Source organism: Malaya genurostris, chromosome 1 (assembly GCF_030247185.1).
Source record: "Malaya genurostris strain Urasoe2022 chromosome 1, Malgen_1.1, whole genome shotgun sequence".
Classification (NCBI taxonomy): domain Eukaryota; kingdom Metazoa; phylum Arthropoda; class Insecta; order Diptera; family Culicidae; genus Malaya; species Malaya genurostris.
Window position 1 is genome coordinate 96,901,623 of NC_080570.1, and position 19,732 is coordinate 96,921,354.

Below are 19,732 nucleotides of genomic sequence, written 5' to 3' on the forward strand. Positions count from 1 at the left end.
CGACTTCGAATCGAGAACCATAATACGAAACGTGGTCGATTCGATAAAATTTCAGTCGAATCGAGATACATAATGCCACCCCTGGTTTTGCTATGGGAACAATCGACTCATTTGCAAGGGATGCGGGAGCGACAAACCTCCCGGGTTGAGCGCATTAAATTGGCCAGGGGTTCCTTTGAAACATTACATCATAAACTGCGTATTTAACTGAGACCGGATTGGTTCGTCTATGTTAATCATCTGTTGTGCTGAGCCATAGCCTCAGAGTCGTGTGAACGGATTCTTAAAATGTGAACGTGCTTCAAAGCTTTCATAGGTGTTACTGAGTGTGAATGAATTTAAATAACTATATATCCGAAGTATTCGAAGGTCGCTTTCGGAGCTTTGTTCTGGAAGTTCGTCTTAGCTATCGTCTATCTATCGCTTTTTCGTGTTGACGTGTAGAATGAATAATGACATAAGATATAGTTGATTGCCAGGAAAGTGTATTTTATTCATTTTGTAACTAATGCTGAATAAAAAATTATCAGAAAAAAATGGGGAGTTCACATAATATATTCATATTCTGTTAAAATACCACCTATTTGCTTAAAACATACAGCTTCTAATAGCTAATATTGCCACAAAAACTCTTATAATAGGTGATTTCAAGGATCAAATGTAAAAATAAAACAATTAGATTAGTCACTTGTTGTTCTCCTCATTCTATCGTTTCCGATAATGGCGTGAAAAATTCTAAAGATATTCTGTGATAATAGACTGCGCAATTGATGTCAAAACCATTATTCTACATCTTTTTGCCTTTCTCATATAGAAAGGTTATGCAATCACTGTGAAAACCGACTTTTGAACCGAGGCCCGGAGGGCCGAGTGTCATATACCAGTCGACTCAGTTCGTCGAGTACGCAAAATGTCTGTGTGTGTGTGTGTGTGTGTGTGTGTGTGTGTGTGTGTGTGTGTGTGTGTGTGTGTGTGTGTGTGTGTGTGTGTGTGTGTGTGTGTGTGTGTGTGTGTGTGTGTGTGTGTGTGTGTGTGTGTGTGTGTGTGTGTGTGTGTGTGTGTGTGTGTGTGTGTATGTGTGTGTGTATGTGCGTATGTGTGCATGTAACGTTTTTTTGCACTAACTTTTCTCGGAGATGGCTGAACCGATTTTCACAAACTTAGATTCAAATGAAAGGTCTTGATGTCCCATAAAAAATTCCTGAATATTTTTTGGATCCGACATCCGGTTCGGGAGTTATGGGGTAAAATGTGCAAAAAAAATAAAATATGTGTTCTAACTTTTCTCATAGATGGCGCGACCGAACTTAGGTTCAAATGAAAGGTCCTATGGTCCCATACGTAAGTCCTGAATTTCATGCGGATCCGACTTCCAGATCCGGAAATATAGGGTAAAGTGTGTTAAAAATTTTATACCATCACTGAAAATGGGGAAAAATCTTTAAAAAAATTCAAAATCGACCTCAAATCTTTTCCAATTTGATGGTTTTTATCAGTAGACGGTCAGACAAACCGATCTCGGTTATTCTTTTAAGAATCGAAGAAAATTTTTTTTTGCCTTTCTCATATAGAAAGGTTATGCAATCATTGTGAAAACCGATTTTTGAACCGAGGCCCGGAGGGCCGAATGTCATATACCATTCGACTCAGTTCATCGAGTACGCAAAATGTCTGTGTGTGTATGTATGTGTGTATGTGTGTGTATGTGCGTATGTGTGTATGTAACGTTTTTTGCACTAACTTTTCTCGGAGATGGCTAAACCGATTTTCACAAACTTAGATTCAAATGAAAGGATCCGACTTCCGGATCCGGAAATATAGGGTAAGGTGTGTTAAAAATTTTATACCATCACTGAAAAGAGCGAAAAACCGTAAAAAGTTTTCTAAATCGACCTCAAATCTTTTCCAATTGATAGTTTTTATCAGTAGACGGTCAAACAAATCTATTTCGGTAATTCTTTTAAGAATCGAAGAAAAATAATTTTGAAGAATACCACAGTATTATATATGATAGTATGATTGATATGAGAAAGGCATCATTACACCACTAGGTGGATTAAAACAGGTTTTTGTTCTTCTGATTAGCGTAGCTTTCATCCCATTTTGGAGAATAACTTTAACTTTAAAGAATGATACAACCGTGCAATGTATAATAGGTGGATATGTTACAACAAGTGTATAATAGGTGGATATGTAGCAACATCCCTTTGCTTTCTGGAAAGTGGATTGACGTTGAGACTGAATTAATATCTGTTAGATTCGTGAAATTCTTTCGCTGGGGTGAAATTCTCTATGCGAAAATTCCACATTGATTTTATTAGCGAAAGCACGTTTCTCTCCTATCACTAGTAAGTACCATGGCAATATTATTCCAATAAACAAATGATACGTACAGAGTAAATAACTAAATAAAGAAATGATCCGGCTCAGTTTTGATACACTTCTATCTTTTTCATCTTGCATATGAAATATTTTTTATTGTAACTTAAGATCATGCCCGTATCCAGGATTTCGTTTTGGGAGGGGCCCTAAGATACCAAATTATGTTACTGAGGATTGCTTATTGCTTATATTAACGTTTACTGTCATGTCATTTCAGTCGCACATGTCTAAGATCGTCAAAATGTCCATTTCTAGAGCACAAAAATCCACAAGACTTGTGAAAGGTTTCAATAAGTGGTCCGAGATATCTCCCTTACTCCGATTCGTCGAGAACGGAAACATGTTCTAAATTTGAAGGTCATATCAGTTGAACCATACAAACTTACTCTGGCTATGCAGGTTTCGGTATCAGGTCCCGGAAGTAGCGGTCTGAAATTCACATCGATTTCTCAGAGATGACTTGAGGTTTGGGAACAGATAATAGTTCGAATAGGCCAAATCAGGTAAACAAAGTGGATGGGCAAGTAACTGGAGCCCTAAACCGTTGATTTTAACCATAGTAGCGATGCTCACGTACTTCATGTAAGGCCCTTTCACAGCGATTTCGGTCTTTAATCACTCCATTAATGCACACTAATACTTGCATTAAGGTAATCTTTCATCTTTCTTTTATCATGACAATTCCAGAAACCCAGCCTTCCATGCACCCGTGCCGCTCCGAAGCACGACTTCAGTCCATTGTAGAGTAATCATTTTGTTCTCAGGCGTATAATAATGAATCCACCCAAACAGGTACTCGAAGTGCACTTGCGTCCGTCTTTTTAGTTCTAAATAAGTACATGCGTGGTCCGGCGGCAGGATAACTTCCTCAGCTGCAGAATCTTGCCAAACTATGCTAAATTCGTGTACTTTCTCTTTCCGGTCATCCAGTACAATTTAGTGTCTTTTGATTATTGTCGCTTATTGTGCCCTGAATTTAACATCCATTTCATTTAGTTTTGACACTGTTCGCTTCGTATCATTCATTATTGCTCCCCTCTCTGGGTACGTGACTGCTTAAGATAGCAAAGACATTGACTCACACTAGTTTAAAGTGAAAATCTTCCATTGGTGTTAGTAGAATTAAACAATTCCGTCGTTAACCATCAAAATACACACGTTCCATTGAATAACAGCTTGGTTGCAAGCAAATAGCATTGCATCAACTGGCAGTGAGCACATTTGAAGGACTGAATTGGTAAATATTATCGCACTCGCTGTACTCTTCAGAGCTGCCTTGTCCGACTATACTCTCTTTTAAATTCGACGGTCTATCACTCTGTGTCTTTCATGACACTAAAATGAAAAGTCATCCTTTCTAAAATAACATATACATAAATGACAGTTTACTGCTCGTGCAGCTATTTTAGGTGTTGTTTTGTTTAAGTGGTCATTGGCCTATCTGTGCCTACAGCAAACAATATTAACGTTGCTCCCGCTGGTTATGAAGTTCGTTCTTTTTTTATTAGGCGATGTGTTCAATAATGCCAAAGTTCGTTTTGTTGGCAGTCATTAACTGTTATATCTGAATTCACGAGCGAATTGGCGAATTGCGTCTTTGGAGGACCAAACTGGCTAGGTTGATGAATTCTTTCATACTGCTCACACTACTGTCTACTCAATTGTCGCGTTTAAGCTTAGAACTAGGAACTCACAGTGTGAGCTGACGGGTTAAAGAAGCTGGTGCAACGGTACGAAAATTAAAAAAATGTTCAGCAGAGAAGATAATTATTTTATTTAACGATATATCTAATAAGACACACTGCCTTAAGAGAAGATAAATATTACTAATTTTTTCACTGAAATTTTGACATTTGTCAAAGCTACACACTTAGAAAAAATAAAAAAGTACGGGTGTGTAATGTCAGAGACATAACTGTATGTCGTGAATACAAATAAAACTGACACTCTTTCTTTATACTTCCGAATATCAATTAGTTGATCGATTGTGTGAATTGTGCAAGCTTTTCCCCTTTGCACTACTAGAATTTGAAACGATACACTTAAACTAAAGTATAGATTAGTTAGATTGAACATTCTGCATAATTCTTTGGGTAAACAATTATGCTTCTAAATAGTAACATACAGAATTTTGATGTCGATTGTTTCATTTTGGGTTTGAATATTCCAATGAAAGAAACTATCAAAGGGCAGTACCAGATTATTTTCTGGCATTCAGAAGGGCCAAAATATGTAATTCTCTATGATATTAAACACTGTTTGGATATAAACGATATTAAACATTGTTGCGAATTTCGCACTACAAAAATTGTACAAAGCTAATCAGATTATCCCAGATTTACGCTATACTGATGGTTTTAATTACCGATTTGCAAAGAAGCAATCTTTATAGTTCTTTCGATAAAATTTGGACCCATTAAAAGGGCTGATTTTGCATAATGATCCCCATTGCTGTCCATTTTTCGTTGCATTTTGCTCCAATGCAAACGACCAGCAGCAGGATGATGCAATCGATCTTTGTTGAAGGTCACAGAGCCTGTGCGTTTGAGGTTTTGTACCACTCAAAAAGTCTGCGCTTTCATTGCCAGTTGCTCCTCCTGACGACCAAAGTCCAAATAAGAGCACGACCTGAGCCTTTGAGGTTTTGTACCACGCCAAAGGTCTGCTCTCATTACTGACTTGGGTAGTTCTTACGGATTTTGGTGGGAGAACCTCACCTCGACATTCAGTTCCGTCTGAAGCACTAGAAGAAATGAACGATTTTCAATCAAAGTTTACCTTTTGTATTCGTTAAGTAGATAATCGGAACTGATATGTGCGCGACGATCTCAAAACCATCGCCCGGATGCGAAAAAGGCAAACAAGCGTGATGATTTTTTTCTCATTATTACCAAAAGTTTAAGAACATTTTGTTTTTCAATTATTTATGATTATCTCCCGCTGTTGAAAATTTAATCACAATTTCCTGAACATATTTTCGATAGCTTGTAGAAAGAATTATGTTGTTGGGTTAAATACAGTAAGAAATATTCGCGATAAAGTCCTGCCCATTCTTGTACAGGGTAAATTTTGAAAAGGCGCCACATAGTAAAGTAAGTCGTATTCACGACAAAACCATGTATGCTGTACGTATGCTCAAACCGGTATATATGAGTGTGAAAAGTACAGGTGTGTAATATCAGAGACATAACTGGATGTCGTGAATACGAATAAAACTGACACTCTTTCTTTATACTACCGAATTTCAAATAGTTGATCGATTGAGTGAATTGTGCAAGTTTTGCCGTTTTACACTACTAGAATTTGAAACGATACACCTAAACTACAGTACAGATTAGTTACATTAAACATTCTGACACACAAATATTACGAAATAACCAGTATATTTTTTAAAGATAAAATAATGGTAATTCTTTGGGTATAAAATTATGGTTCTATATGGCACCTTGGATAATTTTGGTGTCGATTATTTCATTTCGAATTTGAATATTTCAGTAAAAGAAGCTATCAAAATGTTGTACGGGATAAATTTCTGGCATCCCAGAAGGACCAAATTGTATAATTCTCTAAGATATTAAACACTTGTTGGATATAAATGATTTTAAACACTGTTGCCAATTAGGCACTGTGAAAATTTTAAAATAACTATTCAAATTATCTTAGTTTTGCACTACACTGCTAATTTACAAAGAAGAAATCTTTTTAGTTCTTTAGGTAACATTTAGAGCCATCAGAACAGCTGATTTTTTATAATGTTGTGTTACAGTAAGATGTAGTTTATTGGGTTCATTGAGGGTGTTTAGGTTTAGCGAGTTTAAACAAAACACCACTCGCTTGAAAATCGAAATATTTTCTGCGGATACGTCAAGAGAAAAAAAGGGAGTTGTGTGTTGGGCGGGATTGGAACCGCATGTGAGTTGGTGGCAAGTGCATCGACGACAAATAATTAAAAGAAAAGTGAATCGTAAGGAGAAGCCGGGAGGTTAGGTTCTTCTCGCCTTCTTGGAGACACATCGTTCACTTTGTGAGAGCATCGGCCGATCGCTGAGGGTTCACACCCGTCCAGCCGCATTCCGCAGGGGATCCTTGGCTCGAACGTGATAATATACGCATCACACAGCGTAGAGGGTTCCTGTGAGCGCTGGTGCTGTAACCGCGGCGGTCACACAGAAAAACTTGGCAAACCTCGCCGCGCGTGTACCAAGGAAACCGTGGAGAAACTTTTCGGTGGGATCAACCGTCGGCATCGATTCCTCCATTCCACAAATCACAGACCGGTCAATAGGACGCAATCGAGGTGGTCGAAGTTCGGTGGAGCAGGTGTCATTGGCAACGTCACGCCACAATTCACGGACCCAAGTGAACACGGCGGGTCATGTACAGGTCAGGCGTAGACCAGCTGCAGCTACATGAGCAGCGCGAGTTTTCCTACGAGACTTCGCAGGCCGGCATTCATGTCAGATCGAGGGCATCCCAAGGAGTCAGCTCCCGAGTCATAAGGCCCGGATGGACTTTGGAAAGGTGATGGTAACACACTAGGTGAGTGATTACGCTGTTTTCCCTCAATATTTGTGAACCCTATGACATCATGTTCATTCCTCTTCGTGCTTAGGAATATTTGTTCTGATTTGGGTAGGCAGAGAAACATTCAGTAACAGTTGTCAACTTTTCGTTTTTTTGGTTTCTTTCTCTCCAATGCAAACGACTAGAAGCTCTGTTGCATGATGCAATCGCTCTTGTTTGAGTTGAAACTAGCTTTGCGTACAAACCGCAACGCATCCGCTCGCAGTGCCAAATGATGCGAAACCGGTTTAATGCGTCTTCTCGTCTTGACGACCGGAAGGCAAATGCGAACCTGAGACCTGAGCGTTTGAGGTTTTTAACCACGCAGAAGGTGCGTTCTCCGATGCCGCTGTTTGAATGCGTCTTCTCGCCCCGACGTCTGCTTCCATCCAACGCACAAGAAGAAATGATCGATTTTCGATCACGGTTCCCCTTTTATAACGTTCAATTGAAGATATGTGCCTGACTACCTCAAAATCGTCGTCCTTGCGCGAAAAACCCAAGCGAAAGTAAAGAGTTTTCCGCATTGTTTCCAAATTTTGAGAAAACTTTATCTTTGAGTTGTTTGTGGTTATATCACACTGTTCAAAATATTATCCTAAATTCCTGATCATATTTTTGATGAAATAGTGAAAGAATTATGTTGCTGCCATTAATACAAGTCGAGATATTCACGATTAAGTTCTGCCCATTCTTCCATATGGCTAATTTTGAAAAGACGCCCCATAGTAAAGTAAGTCGTATTCACGACAAAAATCAAACTTTTTTACAGTTACTTTTAGCACATAACTTATGTATTGTAATATATTCCTAAGGGCCCAATTTGCAATTATTTCCAAGTGCTCAATTTGCAATTTTTCATAATATCACGGATTTTTTATGTACGACTTTATTCCGCACGGTACGTGTCTATCGTATGAGAAGATAATTTAGTGTATGTACAGACAAGTTTTTATATTCTGAGAAATTCTGAAGAAATTTAAATTTAATTGAAATGAAGAATTAAAAGACAAAAATGTGTACTCCACGTCTTATGATTATATGGAGCATAATATTTTGTAATTTATAGATTCAAAACGATCCAAACATTCCGTACCAATAGATAATATAACAGCATGCATTTTTCATGTTACTGCTGAGCCGGGTTCTACTGAAAGCTTTAAATTTATTCTTGCGCAACGATTTCAAATAGGGTGCAATTACCAGTATTCGTTGCTTCCCTTTCTACCTAGCTGCTGTAATGCTAAACTAATGAACTTTGTGTTAATTTTCTATTTAGTTAAAATACACATATTAAATTTAAACACATGCAAGTCGGCCCACCTTCTCTAGGTCGGGTCGCTATTCCCAAGTTTAATTTCACTTTTGGCGAGGAATTCTGCCTCGACCGAGAAACACGCGTCATGTTCGTAAGCGGCCAGGCACACAGCCAGACTACTGGGATTCCGTACTGATGCGAAAAGTCCCTGCCACTTCACACCGACCTGTACAACACTAGTGAGTGAAGTGCGGTATAGTAATATACTGTCGGCACTTTATTATCTCTTTCCTCTGTTACCGATTCCGTGACGCTATGTACAAATTCAACCCAAAACGGGTGGAAAAGCCCTCTTCGATACGATGGGTGTATGTGCTACGTACACGGAACCCTTTCAGTTTGTTACTAGCAGCGTTGGATATTTGTTTGGATTCGGGTACTTTGACTTGGCAATTGAATTTATTTTGCAATATTCACAAGAAAATTTGTTCTTCTGATTTTTAGGAAAGTTTTTGAGAAGATTGCGAGTTTATCGAAGGATCCGTTCTAAACCAAAAAAACATATTGCAACCGTAATATTTTCCAAAACTGATTGTTTGATTGAAATTCGTGTATTGAGCAATTTAACAATTTGAAATACACATCGATTTGTAAATCCATCTAACTAAGTTAGAAAAAAATGTAACAGATCAAACCAGCAAAATTTCATTTCAAGTCGGATATTTTAAAATTCAGGGTATAAATCAGCTATGCTTTTATTATAGCTGAAAGTCAAATTCTACCGAAGGAATATGATACCCAGGCTTTGATTTTAACTATGTTTATGCAAAGTGGGTTTATTCAACCATCTCTTCCAGGACAAATGTCCGCACTTTGGACTTTACACTACAAATCAAATTTTGTGCATCACTTGCGCCATCTTTCATACACATTTTCATCCATTTTTTCGTCAAGTCCATGTCGTTTTTGAAGACCTTCCTTGTTTTCTGAAGATTTCCCTTAATAATTGTCCAGGATTTTTCATATTGAGCGAAGTTCTGGCGACTTTCACGAACTGGTCTCCTTCGATACAAAAACATCAACTTTGGCTTCGTACCACTCTATCGCCGGTTTCGTGTAACGGCACAATACCAGTTCCGGCCGGAACATAGTGTTACAATCATGGGACCGGAGGAGAGGCAACAAGCGGTTCTGGAGGAATTCTTCTTTTTACATATGTCCCTTGATGTTGTCTGTCGTTATGTATGACTTTTTGAGTTTGCTACACCTACAGATCGTCTGCCACTTCAAATATTTCTGGGCAACCCATTCGATCTTCTACTTTTGGAACTTCTTCGGAACATCCAGGTAGGACCTACCTACGAAAAACTCCAGGCTGGAAAATTGCTTTATGTCCGCTTCAATGTACATCCCAACGTCCATTATGATGCATTTCGCCTTCACCAACCACTCGTGTGGCATCCGGTGGAATTATTTCAACCAAGAATTGATTCACTGATTTTCTGTTCAATGTCGTAAAAGGCCACTAAAACGAGAGCTCGCAAGTTAAGGTGAATTTCCGTGTCAATGACTGAAAGACAGCACGAGCTCAAATAATGCAGTCATAAACGGATCATTTATGGTCTTTGCCATTGCGGAGCTCACAACTCCCTATCACCATTAGACTGACAAATTGATGGCGGAGATAGAAAGGATGTCTATTGTTCGACATATTTGACGCATAACCGGTCTTCGACGAGCGGTGACTTCATATTCTCCATATTATATGAATTCCATAGGAGCTATAGCAATTAATAGTAAATACATTATTTATTTGCTCTCATATAATACTTAGTTGTTTATAGTGTTAGTTTATCATGCTGCCAAGAGTATTGTGATATCCGACATACTACTTTTTTTTAACACTGATGGTTACAGGTCGTTTGTTGGTCCTGCACAGCAAATACCTTTTAGTAAGGCTTCGTTTAAGTATCCGAGATTCAAAAGCGAGATGATATGTAACTATCGCATCTTCATCCTACGAGACAGGTCCTCATGAAATGAATGATGCAGAGAGGATCGCACCCGCCGTTGAAAATGCGGATGCTGGTAATTGTCAGTCGACTATCTCGGACCAGGGGAACGCTATTTAGCTCTGATTGCTGATACCGACGAAACACTCCAGACCGGAGAATTGCTTGGTTTCCGCTTTAATGTTTTTAATCATTTTGGTTGCACCACATCCTGGCTCAGAATTTTGCATGATATTCTGTTTATAGGTTCGATTAGATCCCTTCGTTACTTTGAACACATGAAGTTCTGTTCAATTTATTGCTTGTAGGATGAACCAGACGGACGAATGGACTTATTTTATTTTCCTTTCGAAACAAAAGTTTCGCATTGTACTGGAAGAAATCCCTCATCTTTCTTCAATACTTCAACACTACGCCTGCACCAATCACATCAATATCGCAACCACGGACAATAGGTCAACCTGGAAATAAATGACGGACAAATACCTTCATCAATTACTTTGTAACATATTATTTCCACAAAAGCTTATTCCCTTGGTCCAATCGAACTTTGAAGCAATATAAGTGCGCCAAGAGATCTGCTTTGAAAAAACTCTCTAACCGGCCATCGCTCCAGCTGAGATCTTATTATATGTATCTTAAGAATCGCTATAAACGACTAAACAAAATTTTGCATCACGCTTATTTACTTCGTGTGCAACGAAATTTAAAAAATAACCCTAAAAGCTTTTGGATAAATCACGTTAACGAACAGCGTAAGGAAATTGGATTACCAACTCATATGGCACTCGGTGAACTTCAGTCATCAACCCTAGTCGATATCTGTAATCTATTTCGAAGGCACTTCAGTAGCGTTTTCTTTAAAGAAGTCCTCAACAGTGAACAGGTATCCGAAGCAGTCGTATCACAACGACCATGATTAATACGGCTTGTTCCAGGTTGAAATGTTCTACTATTGCTGGACCAGATGGTATTCCTTCATTAGTATTGAAAAGATGCCTGAACAGTCTCCTAACGCCGCTGACAATACTATTCAACGCATTTCTCGAGTCGGGAGTATTCCCCGATTCCTGGAAGAAGTAATAAATCTTCCCAGTGTTTAAAAAAGGCAACAAATCCGACATAACTAACTATCACGGAATTGCTTCACTTTGCGCTGATTCAAAGTTATTTGAAAAAATTATTCTTGACTTTTTAACCCACAATTGCAACGACTACATATCTGAAACGCAACACGGATTTATGCCTAAACGATCAACATCTACAAATTTAGTATCCTTCACTTCATTTATCATCCGATCCCTACAATCACGCAAACAGGTCGACGCAATTTACACTGATTTCACGGCAGCGTTTGATAAAATACACCATCAAATAGCAATAGCCAAACTTGACAGACTTGGCTTTAATGGTGCTCTACTGGAATGGATGCAGTCATATCTAACTGGTCGTGAGTTGTCTGTGAAAATAGGAAACAGGATAACAACACCATTTGCTGTTAGTTCTGGAGTTCCTCAAGGAAGTCATTTAGGACCGTTAATATTTTTACTCTATCTCAACGATCTCAACTTGTAACTGTAAAATGTTTCAAGCTATCATTCATGCTTTCTACAAGCTCAACTTGATGCTTTTGCAAAATGGTGTCGTCATGTCAACAGGATGGTACTGAATGCCTCCAACTGTTCCGTTATATCTTTCTCCCGATAGCGCTAAGTAATTTTGTATGACTACAACCTCTCGCAAAGCGTTTTATGTTTCGAATTTCTAAAAGTTTTCGTAACAAACACTGCTTAAAAGCCCTTTATTGTACGGCCAATCTTCGAATATGCCAAGAGTTTTATACATTGATGATTCATCTTCAAAAACTTATTGCAAAGAGTTTCCATTAAAATTAACAAAGTAGACATAATTATCAAATCACATTCGATTTTCCCTGCGGAACAAGACGAGACTCAATGAAAATGTCCTTACATATCACGCCACCCGTAGCAAACTAGCGATCCATGCTTTATCCCGCAGCGACAGTTGACCGAAAATAACTTTGAATGCAAAAACCAGATAAATACAGAGTCTTGGAAATATTTTATCCAATAGATCAGCTATCAGAATTCAGAATAGTTTTTATTCATCAAGCTCGTTTCACGCGATTGATTATCATCGAGAATACTAGAGATTTCGGATTGCGAAGTATCGATCACTTGGGACTGAGAAAGAGGTTGGTACGAACTATTTATTTATAATTTTCTTATTTAGATTGGTACGAAAAGAAGGAACGCAGAGATTGAATTGCTATTTTCAAACAGTTGCATGACTATGCTCTGACTATAGTTAAATTGAGTAGTAGACAATAGTTAAATTGAGTAGTAACGAATTGAATCTTGGAACGGTACTACTAGCTTTCAGTGAATTACATCGAATTAAATAAATATCAATTTTGTACATTGATTTTTTAAAGAATAGTCGCTTTGTTGTACACATTTTTTTAGCATATCTATCTCTGTTACTTGGTGTGGTGTATTTCATTTTTAGGACTCGACAAGCTGATATATTGGAATCGATTTGTTAAATCGAAGCATTTTTGATCCAATGTGGAAACATAGTTGTTGTATATACACGAAACTGATGGAGTGTGCAGACAGTTCGAAGATAAAGGCTACTATATTCAAAAATATCAAGCATTGTTCTGATTTTTCCATAACAAGTTCATTGATTGTGTTTTATATACCAGATAGTAGCCATCTGTAAGCATTATGGAAATAAACTCAAAACAAAAGACAAATATTTGATATCACTTCGCGGCTAAATCCACTTTATTCCATCTTCAACGCTTTTTGGGTAAGCGCCAATGTGGATACAAAAAAGTTCTGCCCAAGAGTGGGAGCGAGGATAATGGTTAATAATATTGACACGAATAAATCGAACCTCGTAAAAAACGTGCCAGTCAGTGGTAGGATGCGCCAGACACACATAACGAAAGTACGTAATGTCGACTTCGGATATGGTATTGACCCTATTCCAGCTGTAATTTTTTGGCATATATTTAATACACATTTCGTATTGAGAATTTAAACTAGATTTCATGTGTGTGTATATTTAGATTGAAGGGTAAAATGCCTATCAAATGAAGAATTTTAGTTTGAATTGGACTAAATAAGGCAAATACTCTATTTATGTATGAGTTGAGATGTGCTAGTAAAGGGCATGAATGTGAAAAAATCACGTTTCGCATTACGCACGCGTACTACACTTTATACGATCTGATTAGAAACTGATTGAATTTTACAGCTGTTTAAGATTGTACATGCATTTTCGAAGGAACTCTCTTCAAATTAGTGTTACTTAGTAATTATTTATACTACATTAACGATGCCGTCTTGATTTTTCATAAGACCATTGAACAATTTCAGAAATAAGTAGCAAGTCATCAGACTGCACATACTCCAATCTGGATGAAATTTTGTACACGTTTTCAGTACGACAAATCACTAGTTTTTCGCCGATATATAGATCAATTTAATTTAATATATATAGATATATAGATCAATTTAATTTAATTAAATTGAACATGAATTTTGCTCAAGTTAAAGTTGTAGGAATTCAACTGGACATTATAAATTATTCACTGGAAAAAACTGGAATGTGTTCTCAAGAATTATAAAATTATAAATATGGCGCATCTAAATTTTTCCAGCTATATTTTTATTTGAACCCTTTTATTAAAACCAACGTTTGACATAAATTGGATTATTATCGTTTCAAAAAAAGAATAAGGTTGATTTAAAATAATTTATAGGCATCTGCAAATCTTCATAGCTATTTACACACTAGAATAAGCAATCTAAACACTTCAATATGCTTCTACAGATTAAATGCAATACATAGCTTACACTCTTAGAAAAAACAAAATTTACGTAAATTCAAGCATGCCGTAATTTCTAAGATGATGACACAATGTTGCATCTATTAACATGTAAAAATAAATTTTGAGTCTGTATCGATGTAAGCTTCAGCTAACTGAACGGTGAAGTTAATGATATGACTTATTTTTACATGCTTTGAATTTTGAATGTATGTGAATCGCAACGCTCCTTGCATGTGCATCTATAAAGTTGTAAATTTGTCTAAGTGTGTACACACTTAGAAAACATCGTGTAAATTTACATCTTAAGAGACCGACATATACATGCGTCAACAATGACTCATTCCTACAGTAGATCTAACATATATTTAATGCAATCTGATTTATCTTTATGGGCCGAAACATGTAAATTTACACGTCTGCTCAAAAGATGGGATATGTTTGACACATATTAAAATCATTCTTGGAAAAATCAGTAATTTCACGAATTACGTTCTTATGAATATGATTTGCGTCACTTATAATTTTCGTAATTTTTTCTTTTTTCTCCTAGAGGTGACTGTAATACTTAAAATACGTTAACAGGTGCATAGACAGTTTATTTTTTGGGCGGTCCCTAATGTCGGAAAAAATTACTCTAAACATTACACAGTTAGAAACATAACAATGTAACATAAAGAATAGCAAAATTTTTAATGAATTTTCAAAATTACATGGCTAAAAAATCAATGAAATAAAAACAAAAACAATCGGGAATGACTGGGATTTGAACCAAGAATCATTTGATCACAAAGAGCGTCTGTATAACCATTGAGCTAAAGAGGCACATATTTGCTGGTCATGTAAATGGTATATATAAATTCAAATAGTCGTACTAGTTAGCCATTATAAAGCGGTGAAAATTACGTGCTAAAAATGTAAATATCAATTAGTCATGACGGAAAATATAGTTGATGTGCAGAAGAATGAGTTTTTTTCTATTTTAATGTTTACGTTACATAGAAAATTGATAGGAAGCATACGTAATATTAATAAATGAATAAATTTATGCTACATTCAGTAGAAAATTAAGTCTAATACAGATTTCTGTCCTAATTGGTTAACTCAGCTTTGAGATTCCGTTTCGTTTAGTTTTAAGTATTTTTACTATATAACTTTGAAGTTCATAAAACGTTTCAAATAACAAGAAGGTAAGCCAAAACTATTATTATATTCTGTCTATTAATAAAATAAGTAATTCATTAGAACTTAAAATGACCATACGATCACGAGACGCACTTTGTATTTCTGGTAATAAGGTAAGTTTGTCAGATGAGTTTGCGTTTCGAAAAGTAAATAAATCAATGCGCAATCATTGTAACAAAAATTCATTTTATCGATACTGAAGCATTGATTTGATACCTATACGATTTCGGCCAATAAAAGTCATCTGAAAAGGATGGAGTTTTCCCAGTGGTACTGGGAAAACATGTTTGTAACGGTACGACCATTACAAACATGTTTCAAAGAAAATTCTTACTTTTAGTCATGAGACACTAATAGGGAAGTAAAGAGTTTCAGGTCCATCACTCTTAGCTCATTTCTTCCTAAAATAGTGGAACGAATAGTCGATCTTTTTTTTCATAAATACGTTAATAAGGCAATATACATAAGTTTCTCTTCGCCGTAGCATCTACTATACATAGTACTTCAAACCTAATACATTTCGAATATCATATTAGTATGTCGGAATTAGTTAATCTAAACACTGCTTTCATCAAGCGATTTGCTATTATAAATTGCATTAAAAATAAACATTTATTTTGTACATGATCTTATAACTGTTTCAGGTTTGTTTGTATCAGTTCATTACCTTCACCCAATATAAAATAGCTGGCTCTTGGTTTAACTCATGGAAGAGGAAGGAGTCTAACATGAAATAAAAATTAAATTGGAACTCCAATGGTCTTAATGAAATAATAAAGAAGTTTCATGTTAGAAACGTCACAACAACCAAGAATGTCGCGAACTGGGACATTGGATAGGGATGTTAGTTTGGGTGCACATCCGTAACATGAAATGCAACATGCATACCAGCGTGGAAAATCCACTACAACCCTGTTAATACAAAAGCAACCTTGCTTGAGAGTTTTTTTAGACATTGAAGGTGCCTTCGGTAACGTGTCTTTCAACTGAATTCTGGATGTCTTGTGGGTAATATTTTCAAAATAATATTTTACGGGTGGCTTATTAGGCCTACGCCAATCCCGTGTCTCGTCGGAGGATCATCATGTTTGCTCTGTTTATCCTGTCAGCTAGCACTAGGACGATCCCGTTAGTGAAATTGCCACATTGGATTTAGCTAAACGAGATACATGTTAGGATACCAGAACAGACGCTGTTGAAAGCCGTTCCTAACATGGAGTACAGACGTTCCGACATCCTCCTAAGAGGACCCTCTTCCCTGTCAGCATACGACCACAGCTTCCATTGGTTATCCGATCTCCGCAAGGATTGCTATAGCGTTTGCTATAGCGTGATGGGTTAGTCGATGCCTTTCACGCAGCCCAGCTGGGTTCGATCCCCAACCCCGTACATAGGGTCAGAAAGCATTTCTGTCCCGAAGAGGCGAATGACCTCTATAATTGAAACAAAAAAAAAGAGCGGGGATGGACACAAGTGGAATGACTTTCAGAAAGTCCGTCGAGCTGTTTGGTTTCGCTGATGATATTGACATTATTGCACACAACTTTTAGAAGATGGAAGAAACGTACATCGGATTAAAAGCTGAAGCCAGACGGATCGGACTTGACATCAATGTGTCAAAGACAAAACACATAAGAACGCAGGGACTCGAGGTAAGATTTTGCCAGCCACCCATTACGAGGTCCGTTTGGCGGATATAAAATCGAAATGGTCTACGAGTTCGTGTACTTGGGCTTACTAGTGACTGCTGATAATGACATCAGCAGAGAAATTCAGAGACGCATCTTGTCAGGGAATCGTGCTTGATTTCTACTTCGCAGGATGCTATGATCGAGCAAAATTCGCCGTCGTACGTAGTTACCTATCTACAAAACTCAGATTAGCCGGTTTTCCTCGTGTAGTCGACCACAAATGGCTTGGCGATTATCTTTCAATCTCTCCGCCATTCGTTATAGAGCTTAGGTATTATCTTCGTTGAACAATACTTGTAATTTGGCATCTTCAATTTCACGAGAACCCCCACTTTAAAATGTGATTTGATCACTCAAAGATGGTTTGACCAATTTTCACAAACTTAGATTCAAATGAATGGTCCTGTAAATTCATGCAAAACTTCTGAGTTTTATTCGGATGCGACTTTCAGCCTCAGCCTCAGTCGGGCCCAGATAAAATTCTGTCGAAAACAACGCTATCATCACTTTTCACTTAAATTTAGGTTAGTTCCATTTTTGTTTGATGTTTTTGATTTCTCTTTCCGGTGGTTCTAGAATAGATATAGCCGAAATTAGTTTGTGTGGATATTAACTTAAAAAACCTGCAAATTAGATTAATTTTGAGCCCAGATTAGAAGATTTCGTACGTGTTTTGCGTCGTCACTTTGAACTATGGTTTGAAATTATTAACATTCATCAGGCGCGTAGCCAGAGAAAATTTTCGGGGGGGGGTTTTAGAACATGGTGATAAATCAACACATGTACAATTTATATCACAATGTTCCCCATGGGTTATAATTTTTTGTTTCGGGGGGGGGGGGGGGGGGGGGGGTTGAACCCCTTAAACCCCCCCCCCCTGTATACGCGCCTGACATTCATTATCCTAAATTTCCGAACTCGAATGTGAGACCTGGTATAAATTATATGTTACCTTAAATCCTTGCAATTGAAACTAAGTTAGTTAAAACCATATTCAAGAAATCGATGTGTTAACTGGAATCCGAGAGCCTTGTATATTGGAATTGAAAGAAAAGAATCTAGAAAATTCCTTACCGTTTTTTGTGTTGTCACTATGTATGACGGTTCTAAAATTACATGCTTTATATTTCTAAGCTAGTGAAACTCGTTCCAGCCATCTCTGAAAAATGGTTATGATCACTTTAGAATTCTGGAATCGAAAGTCGATTGTAAATGAGATTAAAATTGGGATTATAGAGCCATTCATTTTAATCTAAGTTTGTGACAATCGGTTCTGCCATCTCGAACTCTAAGAACTGGTTCGAACGTAGTTGTCCGTTCCCTTCCAGTGATTGTATATCCTTTTTGTGTGAGGAAGGTGAAACAAAAACATCGTTATGAAATAATTAACATCTTGAGCATGACACTTTTTTTTGATATTCGTAAAAAGATTCCAGGAATATCTAATACGACTATTGATCATTGAATGATTTAAGTGTAAGAGAACTATGTTGAATACTCAAAAGGCCCCTTTTTTTAATTCGAGGAGAAAACTTTGACAAACTCATTTAGGGGTTTACCTTATTAGCACAATGGCACATAACCAATTTCACTATCTTTAAGATCTAAGACGAAACGTAAAGATAGTATTGACAAACTTATTCTGATTTGGTTATGATGATCTTAATTTTTTTCTTCGAATATCAGTCATCATATTTTGGACCAGCAGAGTGTTGGTTAAACTGAGCGACCAGTTTTTCCCATCATCTCTTCATCGCTGTCGCAGCTCATCTTCAACTTCGTTTTGACAATTGCCCAATATTCCTGAATTGGGCTGAGTTGAAAGCTGCTGGGAGAACTGATGGTCTTATCGACTAATTCGCTCTCTCCTTTGTCTCGTAATAGTAGCACTTATATGGTGTAGTGACAGCTTGCCAAATCAGCCCTAAGCTTTAAAGGTCCATTGTTACTCTGCTAGACCAAAACAAAATCGTGAATTTAAAAGTAAAAATGAAATTGATTGTAAGAAACATCATTTCGAACGATAACTTTATCGAATTTATGTTCAGAAAGCTGCGATTTTGAACCTGATCAAGTTAGATCTTTTATGTTTGTATCCTAAATTAGTTTTCAGTTCGCGGCTTATAACAGTCTAACTTCTAACTTCTTTGAATCGAAATATTTCATGATGAGCACTGAAAGAGGAAATATTTTAAAACTAACTTCTGTCAAAATTGATCCGAGGAGCGTTATAGTAAAATAAACAGTGTGTCCAGATATTGAAAGACTTACACTTCACTCAGTTTAATGTACTAACGTATAATGATTATAAATAAGCTTTATGATTAAAAATATCTCAGGAATCGTACTTTTGTCGAATTTTTGAATTGTGCTTTCATCGAATTTTTTCCCTATACGTTGAGCTTGACTTGTCCAATTTATCTGACATTTAGTTTAAATCAAAGCTAAATGATACTTCGTAACAAATCACTGTCGCTGCACGGAAAGAAATCCGTTACTGCTGTCATGATTGTAAAATCATGAAACCAATCATTTTAACTTCTCATGAGACCATGAGCAAAAAGTATTCTCACATGAAAATTAATCATGGTCCGAAAATGCGTTACTTGAGGGATGTATTTCTTTTAAAGCTCGTAACTCCAATTTTCTATCCGGATATCACTTTGAACCCTCTGTCTCAAGTGATGTAATGGACAGTAGATTTTTAACACTATCTAACGAAAATTAGAAATTATTTTTTTTAACCACTTTGATTAATTTGTTTCATAGAAATAACAACACA